The sequence below is a fragment of the Triticum urartu genome, chromosome 3A, assembly GCF_056163025.1.
Source record: "Triticum urartu cultivar PI428250 chromosome 3A, HENAU_Tu73, whole genome shotgun sequence".
Classification (NCBI taxonomy): domain Eukaryota; kingdom Viridiplantae; phylum Streptophyta; class Magnoliopsida; order Poales; family Poaceae; genus Triticum; species Triticum urartu.
In genome coordinates, this window is record NC_141875.1 from 41530890 (window position 1) to 41544321 (window position 13432).

Below are 13432 nucleotides of genomic sequence, written 5' to 3' on the forward strand. Positions count from 1 at the left end.
ACAGAGGTGAAACGCGATGGCGGCGGAGCTTGAGCAGCGGGAGGGTTGCGAGAGGAAGAAGATGAAGAAGAGAGAAGAATGAGAAAGACTGGGGCGTGCCTATTTATAAGGGGATAAGCAAACAGGCAAGCACGGAAATCGAGGAAGACTCAAATAATGACTATCCAACTAAACGGACGCCTCGATTCTCGGAAGACATTAAAAGATAAAGATCCGTTGAGGATGACGTCATAACAGTTTTTTGTGTTTTCAGAAGATGACGTCACGGCGGGTTACAGAATTTTTACAGAGATAGGAAGATGGATTTCATCTAAGTATTGAAGATCGACAAGGAACAAAGTTCAAAGTCAACCTGGGGCCTAATGTTGGGAATATAGCTACTAGGTAAGACCCGCCCAGGAGGGGCCGGGTCAACCCCAACGATGGGTTACAAATGAAGCCCAATAGTATTCAAGGCTACAGTTTATTAAGACTTGTAGAAGGCTTAAGCCCAGAGGCGGCTTAAGGCCCAATATTGTAAACCGCCGTATGTAAAGAAAGACTTGTAAAGAAAGGAATACAAAGAAGTCATCGAGCCGGACACGTTTTATGAACCGGTCAGGACTCTGTAGGCCGCAAGGCGTCAACCCGTGTATATAAGGGGACGACCCGGTGGCGGCTTAGGGCAAGAAACAAGAGATCGATAACCAAGCCGGTGGATTAGCCTCTTGGTGATCGAAACCCCAGCAATTCCAACACAACTAGATGTAGGCTTTTACCTTCATCGTAAGGGGCCGAACTAGTATAAATCTCTCGTGTCCTTTGTCCCGATTAACCCCTTTAAGCTTCCTAGTTGCGATGGTCCTACGACTAAGTCCTTTTGCTAGGACATCTGCCGTGAAAATTCCATGACAAGTTTCTTCATCCATAACATAACCTTCAGGAAGAACAGGTAATTCATATCTAGGGGGAGAATCTTCATCATCACTTTCATCAATATTATCAGTTTCAATAATTTCATTCTCTCTAGCCCTAGCAAGTTGTTCATCGAGAAATTCACCAAGTGGCACAGTAGTATCAAGCATAGAAGTAATTTCATCATAAGTATCACTAGGAACAGGGAGGAATGGGAACGAGGGCGACGGGGCGGGCGAACGGGCGCACGCCCGTGCGCGAGGCCGCGAAGGCGCCGGCCGCTACCGGTGATCAGCGGCACGTTGGCGGGCGGTTTTGGGCGATTGCCGATTCCGAAGACGACGATGTGGACGACGATGGGGATGCGTCCCCGGCGGAGTCGCCGCCCTCTCCGACTCCTTCGGATCTTATTTGTGATTTTTTTCACGCAGGTTACAATGAGGAGGAAGTAGCAATGACGATTAATCGAGTACTCCCTGCGGACGATCCGGCACGCATTGGTCTTCACGCGAGCGAGAAGAACGAGATGATCCGCCGGGTTGTTCATCGGAGGACGGCGGCGTCAGCGCTAAGACCTTGGAAGGGTCCCCTACCTAAGGTGAGTCTTCCGAATCTAACGCTTTTCGATTTGATTAGACCAGAATCGTGGATTACTGTGAAGAAGAAGAAACTCGCGAGGCGGATCGAGCATCGACTGGCACCGGCGGTGCCTGTGTTGGCCGCGCCGGCGACCGGGATCTCGGAGATGAGATCGATGCGTTTGAATTACCTGTTGGGCTGCGCTGGGCCGGCTCGGAAGGAGTCGGGGCCGCGAGGAGATGGGCCCGGGTCAGATGGGTATGAGGCCCATGCTGTACCGGTCCATGATCCTGCCCGTATTGATGTTGCATGCACGATCGCACACGATCGGGCTGATTTTCCTCGTGCGCCGTCTCCTGCTCGGCTTAGGGTTCATCGGTGCGGCACCCGTGGTTTCCTGAAGTGTGGTGCTAGCCGGGCTAGGAGAATCCGGCCGCTCCTGGGAATGGCCGGACGCGGTGCTGCGGCGCAACCGCCTTCCAAGAAGTTGGCGCCCTCCGCTACCGCTGGACGTGGCGGGTCGCCTCCCTCTGCTGCTGGACGTGGCGGGCCGGTTCCCTCTGCAGCTGGACGAGGCGGGACGGTTCCGCCGCCGCCGGCGGGCGCTGGGCGTGGCGGCCTTGCGCCGCTTTGCCAGAGGCCGGTGGCGGGCGGGACTGTGCCGCTAGGCAACCCAGGACGTGGCAGCAGCTATTTGGGAGTGCGGCCGCCGGGGCATCTACCCGTGCAAATGCCTGCTGGTAGGGGCGGGCTGAGGCCTCCGGCGCCAGGTGCGGTACCAGCTGCTCAGATGGCCGTGGGTCGTGGTGGACCTCGGCCCACTGCGCCGGCCGGTGTGGCTGTTGCTGGCCGGGGCGGTGTTCCTCCTGGGAGTGCGTCGACTGCTACGGGCGGTCAACCTCGGGCGCCTCCGCCTCACTTCATCGCGAGGCCAGTTCAGAACCGGTCGGGACCGGTGCAGAATAAGCAGAATACTAGCACCAATGAGTCGCATGCTCCGCCCCGAGGCCAGTGGGGAGATGATGGATATGATGCGTACGGAGATGGAAAAATCGTGGTTCCTCTTCCACGGGAGGAGGCCATGGTTACGCCTGGCAGAGTGACGGGTCTACTAAGAGACCATTCCTCGGTCCTCTCGGTGGATTTGTCGAAGGAGCCTCAGGTTCGGACAACCGCCAGAGAGGGGGCTACCGCGGACATCGTGGGGGTCGAGGTGGCCGTGGGAGGTATCGCCGACAACCTCCGCCCTCGGTTGTTGGTGACCACGCAGCGGCGGCAGTGGAGACCGATCACGCTTAGTCTACGGACATCACTACCCAGGCGATGGAGGTGGTGACGACCCTGGCTAGTGTGGAGGTACCTGCATCCAGGATGGTGGCTGAGGTTTCTGACAGGTCTGATTCTGAGAGGGCGGCCAAATGGGCATGCAAGAAAGAAAGGATGCTTTGCTACCGTTGTGGTGAGAAGGGCCACTTCATTGCTGATTGTGTGGCGGAGCTATGTGAGTCGTGCGGCAAGCCAGCACATACATCTGGGGAATGCCCATTTTTGTGTGACCAGGCTCCGGCTCTGACAATGTATGGAGTATATTGTGCGGAGCTGATGTTCTTTGAGTCCCCGGCAGCGAGAGAGATTCCGGAGGAGACACAGAGCATGACCACCGGGATTGTGAAAGCGACCCAGGGTGAGGTGACTGAGGCTCAGATTGTGTGGAGGCTTCAGGAACTGGCACCGGGTGAGTTCCAGTGGGAGTTGGTTGCTCTCGAGGACAATGTCTTTAGGGTGGATTTCCCCTCTGTGGATGATTTGCAGAGGCTACTGAGCTTTGGTCTGTGTAGGTTTCCTGGCACTAAGTGCATCCTGGAGTTTCACGAGTGGAAGAAGGTGGAGCCTAAGGGAAAACCACTTATGCAGGTCTGGTTGAGGTTTTTGGGAGCCCCGTCCAAACCGTTGCAGGATGTTCGTGTTGTGGCCAGCATGGGTATTATGGTTGGGAAGACGGAAAGAGTATATATGGCTTTTACTCGAGCTCATGGAGTTGCCCGGCTTTTAGTGAGTGTTGTGGATATTGAGTTTGTACCGGATAAGGTCAACCGGACTTATAGGGGAGAGGTTTTCCCACTCGAGATTGAGTTTTAGGACACTGATCTGTTTGCTGATGCCACTAATGGGAATGATGTGGATATGCACGAGGGTGACGACAGTGCGGGTGCTAGGGGGGCACCGACTGATGAGTCTTCGAGGGAGGGGACTAATGGTTCTGGCCCCAGTACTCAGTTGCCCGGGGTTGGGTCCGTGGTTGAGCCGGCACCTTCACCATCGGTGCCTATGACTTCGCTGAGGTTTGGGTCTTTCGAGCCAGCCTCTGCCCCTCCCAGACTTTGGAGCGATAGGGTGGATTCTGATGATGTGTTCGAGCATACGCTCCCTTTGTTGGAATTCGAGGGAGCTGGTGGGTCTTTTCCTGGACCTATGGTGACGGCATCGTCGCCGAGGACTTTGGTTGGAGCTGGGGACGTCGAGCCCTTGGTTGCTTCTCCTCCCCCTGTCCCACCTATGGTCGAGGTTCTGGAGATGATGTCTACGCCCGAGTGGGGGCTTGGGGAAGGGGAGTCGGGGCAGGTGGCCTCGACAACTCCCATCTCTCTACCGTCGCCAGTGATCCAGGTCTTGGAGACGTCGGCGGGTGCTGCGACAGGTGGTCTGAGGCAGGTGGCCTTGGCTATTTCGTCCCTGGTGGTGGCGACGGCGCCCGCGACCTCTGTGGCGCTGGGGGGGAGGGTTCGGGGCAGGTGGCCCTGACTCCTCCTTCTGCGGCGGTCAGGAGGACCGTCTCGCCGACGACATTGGCGCGCCACTCGGCGCTGAGGGATGGGGCAGGAGGAGCGAGCGGGCAGGTGGCCCTAGCTGTCCTGTCTCTTGTCCTTCCTGTGGGGCACTTGTCCGAGGGGCTTGGGAGCCTGCAGCCGCCTCCTCTGTTTACTAGAGAGGAGGTTGTGGCCTTTGGCGGGATCCCAGACCCGGTCTCGACGGGGAGCCGGATGAGTGCTCGCGTTCAGGAGCTTCCGGAGGTGGATGATATGCAGCAGCGGTGCGCTATGAGGGCGTCCAAGCTTCACGATGCCGCGATATCTTCTGGTATGTCCATCAACATATCTAATTCTTTATTGCATTTTTCTCATGAGATTATTAATAATGCAAACCAATTAGGAGTTACACTAGGTGTTTCTGATAGTGAGATCTCCAATTCGGTGAATGATATGTTAGATTTGGAGGCGGAGCGTGCCTTAGAGACTATTCATAATCTTGCAGCGGTTAAACCCATGAATGATGAGGAGATTGATGCGTGAGGGGGTAGAGGGATAGATAATATGTGTGCGGATCTAGACCCTTCTAATCATGAGTCTGAGGACGTTGATGTGCCCCTAGATGTTGCAGTTGTTAGTTTCATTGAGCCCGATTATGATGACCGGGCGACAGAGCCCACTAAGCCAAAGCGTAAGTGGAAACGGAAGATTTATCCCGATTCTGCAGTTCGTAGGAGTGCTAGGATTCGGACTACTAAAAAAATCCATGACGAAATATGAAAGGAATCTTTTGGAATAGCAGAGGTCTGAAGGACTTGGCTAAAAGAAGGTTTCTTGCTGAGGCTTCTCCGGAACATCGGTTAGATTTTATTGCTCTATCGGAAACCGGTAGAGATAATTTTGCGCCGCAGTTTCTATCCTCTCTTGCGGGTGGTATTGATTTCGATTGGCATTGCCTCCCTCCACGAGGAAGATCGGGAGGTATCTTACTGGGTGTGAGATGCGATTCCCTTGAAGTCCGGAGTGTAGTAATGGGCGACTTCGCGGTAAATTTTCGAGTTAGGTCTAAAGTTGATGGGTTCAACTGGGCTTTGGTGACGGTTTATGGTGCCGCAATGCCCGAGCTTAAATCGGAGTTTCTGGCAGACCTTGTTCGAATCTGTGGGTCCGAGCAGCTTCCGATTTTGGCCGGGGGTGATTTCAATATCATTAGGAGGAGGGAGGAGAAAAATAATGATAACTTTGACGGCAGGTGGTCGTTTATGTTCAATACCATTATTGAAAGCTTGGATCTGAGGGAGATAGAGCTTTCTGGTAGAAAGTTTACCTGGGTTAATGCTCTGCCAAACCCGACATATGAAAAGCTTGATCGAGTTCTCGCGAGTGTGGAGTGGGAACAGAAGTTCCCTCTTGTTACGGTGCAAGCTCTCGCGCGGGGAATTTCTGATCACACACCATTGTTCGTCAACTCAGGGGAGCCGAACCATATGGGAAACAAAAACACCTTCTCATTCGAGATGGCCTGGTTCGAACGCGAGGGGTTCTTGGACCTCATAGCCAGGGAATGGGCTAAGGGTGTAGGAGGTAGGACGGCGGTCGAGCGTTGGCAGAATAAAATTAGGCATTTGAGAAGTTTCTTATGGGGTTGGGCTAAGCACCTCAGTGGGGTGTATAAGATCGAGAAGGATAGGCTCCTTTCTCTTGTACAGGCCCTGGACATAAAAGCTGAATCCATGATTTTGCTGCCTCCTGAGCTCCAGGTTAAAAATGAGGCGGAGAAGAGGTTGAAAGAACTTCTCCGCGAAGAAGAATTGAAGTGGGCTTTGCGAGCTAAGGTCCGCAAAGTGATCCAAGGGGACGCGAATACTCAATTCTTTCACCTCATTGCTAATGGTAAGCACAGAAAGAAGCGGATCTTTCAACTTGAACAGGATGAGGGTACTATTTTAGGTCAGGATAATCTCAAAACCTATATTACCGATTATTATAGACAGTTATTTGGACCTCCGGAGGATAATTGTGTGTCCCTCGATGAGTCCAGGACTGAGGATGTGCCTCAATTGTCTGATGCCGATAATGATATCCTGGTTGCCCCGTTCTCAGAGAAGGAGGTGTTTGATGCTATTGCACAAATGAAAAACAATAAGGCTCCCGGACCGGATGGGTTCCCGGTCGAGTTCTATAAAAAGTGCTGGCACATTATTAAAGGGGATTTACTACCTATGTTTCATGATCTATTCTCTGGACAGCTTCAATTATTTCACTTGAATTTTGGAACTATCACATTGCTCCCTAAGAAAACGGATGCTGTGAGAATTGAGCAGTTCAGGCTGATCTGCCTCCTCAATATTAGTTTCAAAATCTTCACCAAGGTCGGGACCAATAGGCTCACACAGATTGCGCATTCTGTGGTGCAACAATCCCAAACTGCTTTCTTGCTGGACAGGAACATCCTTGAAGGGGTGGTTGTTCTTCATGAAACGCTCCATGAAATCCAATCCAAAAAATTAGATGGAGTAATTTTTAAGGTGGATTTCAAAAAAGCATACGATAAGGTCAAGTGGCCATTCCTCCAACAGGCATTGCGTATGAAAGGTTTTGATGAAGCCTGGCGCCGACAGGTCGAATCCTTTACGCAAAAAGGGAGTGTGGGAATTAAAGTGAATCATGATATAGGTCATTACTTCCAGACACATAAAGGCCTCAGACAAGGAGATCCGATGTCCCCTATCCTGTTTAACATTGTGGTGGATATATTAGCAATTTTGATAGGAAGGGCTAAGGAGAATGGTCAAGTGGGTGGTTTGGTACCTCATCTTGTTGATGGAGGTGTATCCATCCTTCAATACGCTGATGATACAATCATCTTTATGGAGCATGATTTGGCCATGGCGAGAAATATGAAGCTGGTGTTATGCCTTTTTGAACAATTAACCGGGTTAAAGATTAACTTTCATAAAAGCGAGTTGTTCTGCTTTGGTAGAGTCAAAGACGAACAGGAGTCTTATAGGCAATTGTTTGGGTGCGAGTTGGGGAGTTTACCTTTCTCATACCTTGGCATTCCGATACACCATCGTAGGCTGACAAACAGAGAATGGAAGTGCATCAAGGATCAATTTGAGAAGAAACTGAGCTGCTGGAAGGGTAAGCTCATGTCATACGGAGGCCGTTTGATCTTGATTAATTCGGTGCTCACGAGTATGCCTATGTTCCTCTTATCGTTCTTTGAGGTCCTAGTTGGTGTTAGGAAAAGACTGGGCTTCTATCGGTCGTGCTTCTTTTGGCAGGGTGATGAACTTAAAAGAAAATATCGGCTTGCTAAATGGGACATCATCTGTCGACTGAAAGACCAAGGGGGTCTTGGTATTGGAAATCTTGAAGTTAAGAACAGATGCCTTCTTAGTAAGTGGTTGTGGAAGCTTTCTTCTGGGACTGAGGCGATGTGGGCGCAGATCCTCCGCAGCAAGTACCTCCAGACTAAAACATTGTCATAGGTCACAGTCAGGCCGACTGATTCGCCTTTCTGGAAAGGACTAATGAAAATCAAACAATCAATGTTCAATAGGACGAGGTTTGTTAATGGAAATGGTGCAAGTACACGTTTCTGGGAGGATACTTGGCTTGGCGACTCACCTTTAGCCATTCAATATCTGTCTTTATATCGGATTGCTCAACGATGTGAGGTGTTCGTGGCAACAGTATTACAATCTATCCCCCTTAATATTCAGTTTAGACGGTCGCTAGAGGGCAATCATTGGGAAGAATGGCTCCATCTAGTTAGGAGACTGATGGAGGTTCAACTTTCTCACCAACCCGATGAATTACGCTGGAAGTTGACTAGATCTGGAGTATTTACACTTAAATCAATGTATACTAATGTTATTAATTCGAACTCCATTCCAACTTCCAAGTATGTCTGGGCTGTCAAAGTTCCTTTAAAAATTAAAGTGTTTATGTGGTTCGTCCATAAACAAGTTATTTTAACAAAGGACAACTTGATAAAGCGTAATTGGACAGGACCTACTAGGTGTAGTTTCTGTGATCGGGATGAGACAATTAAGCATCTATTCTTTGATTTCCCATTGGCCAAAGTTCTTTGGAAGACGGTCCATATTGCTTTTAATATTACTCCACTGACTTCTGTCAACGCATTATTTGGGACATGGCTTAATGGGGTTCAGCCTCACTTAGCAAGACATATTCGGGTTGGAGTTTGCGCTTTGTTGTGGACTATCTGGAATTGCAGAAATGATTTGGTATTTAACAGAACATCATGGATTCATTTTTTGCAGGTTATTTTCCGAGCTACAGCAGTGATTCGTTCGTGGTCGCTACTCACTCCGATGGAGGCCAGGGAGCATTTGGTTACTGGATCTATCCGTTGGGAGATGGTAGCTCGGGATATCTTCAACCGGTTTGGATGGAGGTCATGTAGTAGGATAGGCAATTATTTTACCTATCTATTTTTAGCCAGCCGGTTGTGGCGTCTTTTCCTGGCTAGTTTGTGTATCTAGCCTTTTAGGCTCTGTGTGAGCTGCCTTTTTCTTTTTTTTCAGTTGGAGACTTTGGAACCTTGTTGGCACTTTTTGTTATTTGGTTAATAAGATGGATGTATGCATCACTCTGATGCAGAGGCCGGGGAACCCCCTGTCATGGATCTAAGACTGACAGTAGAATGGGGGGTAGGTATGAGGAGGCAAGATCCTAGCTATGGAGTAGTTGTACACACGAGTTTTACGAGTTCAGGCCCTTCTCGGAGGAAGTAACAGCCCTACGTCTCGGTGCCCTAAGGCGGTTGACTGGATTATACGTGTGTGTGTGTGTGTTTACAAAAGTGCAAACCCCTGTCCCAGAGGAGGGGGTGGCTTATATAGAGTGCGCCAGGACAATAGCTCCCCTCCGTTACACAGGGTTCAATGTTCATAAAGGTGGGGCGTTACTGGTAATGTCTACAATAAAGTGTTATAAATGCCCATAATGCTATGGTTTAAGTCGCGACCGTTGCAGAGTGGAGGGCTTCTCGTCTTCTGGTGGTCGAGTGTCTTCAAGGTGGTCGAGTGTCTTCAAGGAAGTCGAGTCACTACTAGGGAAAAGCCTATACACAGAATCTTACCAGCAGCGCGCTTTAAAATCAGGCGCTGCTGCTAAGTAGCAGTAGCGCGGGCCATGGAAACTCGCTGCTGAAACAAGTTTATCAGTAGCACGTGCACTCCAAGAAGCGCTACTGCTAAAATTCCCATGACGCCGCCGCGAGGCCAGTTATAGCAGCAGCGCGTTAAAATAAACAGCGCTACTGCTACATAACGTAGCAACAGCGCATTCAGGCAATAATCGCTACTGCTAAATTAACTACAAAAATTTAGTCCCACCTCGCTCCGTGAAGAGAGTTTTACCCACCTTAAATATGTTTCTTCTACAACTTTCACAAGCACTTGGTCTTCATTGAACTCTATGTGTAGGATCTGTGGCCGCAATAGGAGTCCTCGCCAGTTCTTAAACAAACCGGCGAGGATTCCTATTGACAAATCAGATTGTACACAAAAAGACCATTGATGATCAATGTATTTTTTATGTCTATGTTTATTTTTACATACTGACACATAGCAGTAGCGCGTTCAGGCCGAAAGGCGCTACTGATAGGTAGTTTAGCAGTAGCGCGTTTACCTATAGCGCGCTACTGCTATTCCATTCCATCTCCCCCCACTCACTAGCCTCATCCACAGATCACACTCACACACACTCACGGTCTCCTCCTCACCCCCCGCGCCGCCGGTCCTCCCCAGTCACCCCTCCCCCGATCTGCGCCGCTGTCGCCTCATCCTCCTCGCTGGACTCGTTACCGGCCTCCTCCTCCGTCCTCCCTCCACTCGCCGCTGGCCGCCCCCTCCTCGCTCCGCCTTCCTCCTCGATCCGTCCTCCCTCCACTCGCCGCCGGCTGGCCCCTCCTCGCTCCGCCTTCCTCCTCCGTCCTACTATCTTCTCCCTCCTCGAGTCGCCCCTCCTTGTCCCTCCTCCCTGATACATTTTGATTTAGTAGGCTTTCATATGTAACATTTTGATTTAGTTGATATGATTCAGTTGATTTAGTAGGCTAGTTGATTTAGTTGATTTAGAACATTTTGATTTAGTTGATTTAGTATGCTAGTGGATTTAGTATGCTAGTTGATTTAGTTGATTTAGTTGATATGATTCAGTTGATTTAGTAGGCTAGTTGATTTAGAACATTTTGATTTAGTTTATTTAGTAGGCTAGTTGATTTAGTTGATTTAGTAGGCTAGTTGATTTAGAACATTTTGATTTAGTTGATTTAGTATGCTAGTGGATTTAGTATGCTAGTGGATTTAGTATGCTAGTTGATTTAGTTGATTTAGTATGCTCGATTTAGTTTTTTTTAATAAGTTATTTTTTGGCAAAATGTAGGTGCCAATTTAGTTAAATTTGCCACTTGTTTCCTGTGAAGTGAATCGTTAATCCTTTGCTCATATTGCTTTAGGAAAATGGCGCCACCACCAGCACCACTATGTCGACTGTGCAAGTCAAGGTGCGCCAGCAGCCTTGCAACTGGCAAGCTGTTCGGCATCTACTTCCATCCGAGTTTTCGTCATGCGGCGGTAAGAAATTAGATGAAATGTAACAACTATTTTATTTTTAGTGTTGGCATTACTGCATTGTGTCATTTTGCTTTTCTTACACAGATCATCCCATGCAATGTGAGGTTGAAATTCAACAAGATGACAGGAGACACTGTGACATTTGAGGCTCCTGGGGGGCCGTACACTATGGAGGTCGAGAAAGGACGCAATGTGTCGCAGATTGGAGGAGATGGATGGGCCCGTTTCCTCGCTCGCATGCCTCTTACTGGTGGTGAGTTGATTAGATTCTCCTTCAGAGCAGAAAGACCCAAGCTGGTTATCATTTATATCAACCTGGTGAAGATGATGAAGATGACGAAGATGATGAAGATAATGAGGACCCACTCAATGAAGATGGTGAGAACCCACTTCATGAAGCCATCATAGCTCAAAGAATGAGGCTGAGCGAGGAGGAGGTGTGCAACCTATGGGACATAATTCCGCCACGTGATGACTTTGTCGGGGTGCCATTCGTGACCCGCCTGACAAGTACCATGGTCGATCGGCATGAAATGGTATGTTATACTTACTGCATGTAGTAATTTGATGATATATATATGCTTTATTGCTATACTTACAAATGCAAATTATCCGATTATATGCTTAGTGAATCCGATGATATGCTTAGTGTAGAGTCCAATGATATGCTTTCTGGAATCTAGTCGATGATATACTTTAGTGTAGAGTCTGATCACATGCTTATTAGTGTAGAATCCAAGGAACTATTAATAGTGTAGATAATCCATATATATACTTATTAGTAGAATTCATGATTAATTAGTACAAATGCGTAGTACTGTGTCTTTTGATGGTGTAGAAATCTAGACTTAATAGAAATATATTTGCAAGAGTATGTGTGAGGCTATTTATTAATTGATATGTTTTTCTTATTCAGAGATTGCCAAAGAACCTATCTGTGAGTTGTGGTATCGAGCCTGATGAAGAAGGCTCAGTTGGACTATGCCTTACCGCAAGGGGCTCCGTCACCACATGTACTTACCGCATGGGCACAGATGGTCGCACACACTTGAACTCGGTTGGGTGGAAGAGATTCCTTGTTGGCAAGAATCTTCGTGCTGGACAGGCCATCCTAATTACTATCAGGAACACCCATCGCCCAGGCTTGAGGATGATGATCGTCGTCGATATCATCAAGAACTACATATGTGTGTGTGGCTATATCATCTAGAACTACATATGATGATCATCGTCGATATCATCTAGAACTAAATATGATGATTGTCATCGATGTCACCTTGTACTGCTTGAGGATGCATGTTGAGTATATATGAAATTGTTATCTAGTACTCCCTCGGTTCCAAATTACTCGTCATGGTTTGAGTTCAAATTTGAACTAAAACCATGACGAGTAATTTCAAACCGAGGGAGTACTACCTAGTACCTATAATGCTTTATGAAATTGATATCTAGTAGTACCTAGTATCTGGAAATTGCAGTTTATCGAAGCTGGAATGGGGAAATGGTGAAAGATATAACAGTAACGCTGGACCGGGAAATCGCTACAGCTAAATAATAGCAGCGCGTTCCTGAAAAGCGTTGTTGCTATAGTCAATAGTGGTAGCGCGGGTACAGGCAGCGCTACTACTAAGAGTTAGCTGTAGCGCCTTATTGGTAGCGCGGGCACCCGCGCTGCTGATAGGCCTAAAACCCGCACTGCTGCTAGCCTTTTCCCTAGTAGTGAGTGAGCACATCTTCATGGTCGAGTGGATGATATTTTCTCTTCGACTGCTTCTGATTCTTTGTAAAGATGTCCTCGGGGAGGGTATGCTGGACATGTCCATGACCCTACCCTAGGTACATAGCTTCATCATTAGCCCCCGAATGGATCAGGGTTCGAATGAGGAAGGGGTTGAGAACACTTCCGACCCACTCTTTGTGCTACGAATATGCCTTGTCCTGAAACAATGAGTTGAGGAGACGACGTCGACTCCTTTCTCAGTTGCCTTGGTCCATTCTTGGTTGTTGTCGAGTGAACTTTCATGGTTGAATTCCGAATGATGATGTAGAGGGTGTTTGTCTTCAGTCTGACAGGTTGTTCCGCTCTCCACGGATCTCACGGGATTTGAATTTTGGGAGGTGCGCCAGACGGGAGGAAACGAGGTCATCAGGAAGGATTAGGTAAGTCTCCTCGATCCCCGCGCCACCTTTTTCGCCACGTACTGCAAACGCGACTGTTGCGGGATTTGTTTAGATCGCTTGGGTCCACTAGTCAGCCACTCAGCGGCAGGTCTTATAAAAGGTCTCGGGCCAAGCCTCTGCTCCGCACGCCACCATTCTCTCTTCTCTTTATCCCGATCTCTCCGCCACTCTCTCTTCCGCCTCGTCGCCGGACCTCCGCTCGATCTCGATCTGCCACCATGGGGAAGGATAAGATGGCGGCGCTGGAACGCGCGAGGAAGGCGACCGCGGAGGCGAAGGGCAAGCGGACCAGCCGGGGCGGATCCTCGTCGAGGTCCGGCCTGCCGGCGGGCTGGATCCAGGGCGACTGGATCCGCTCGG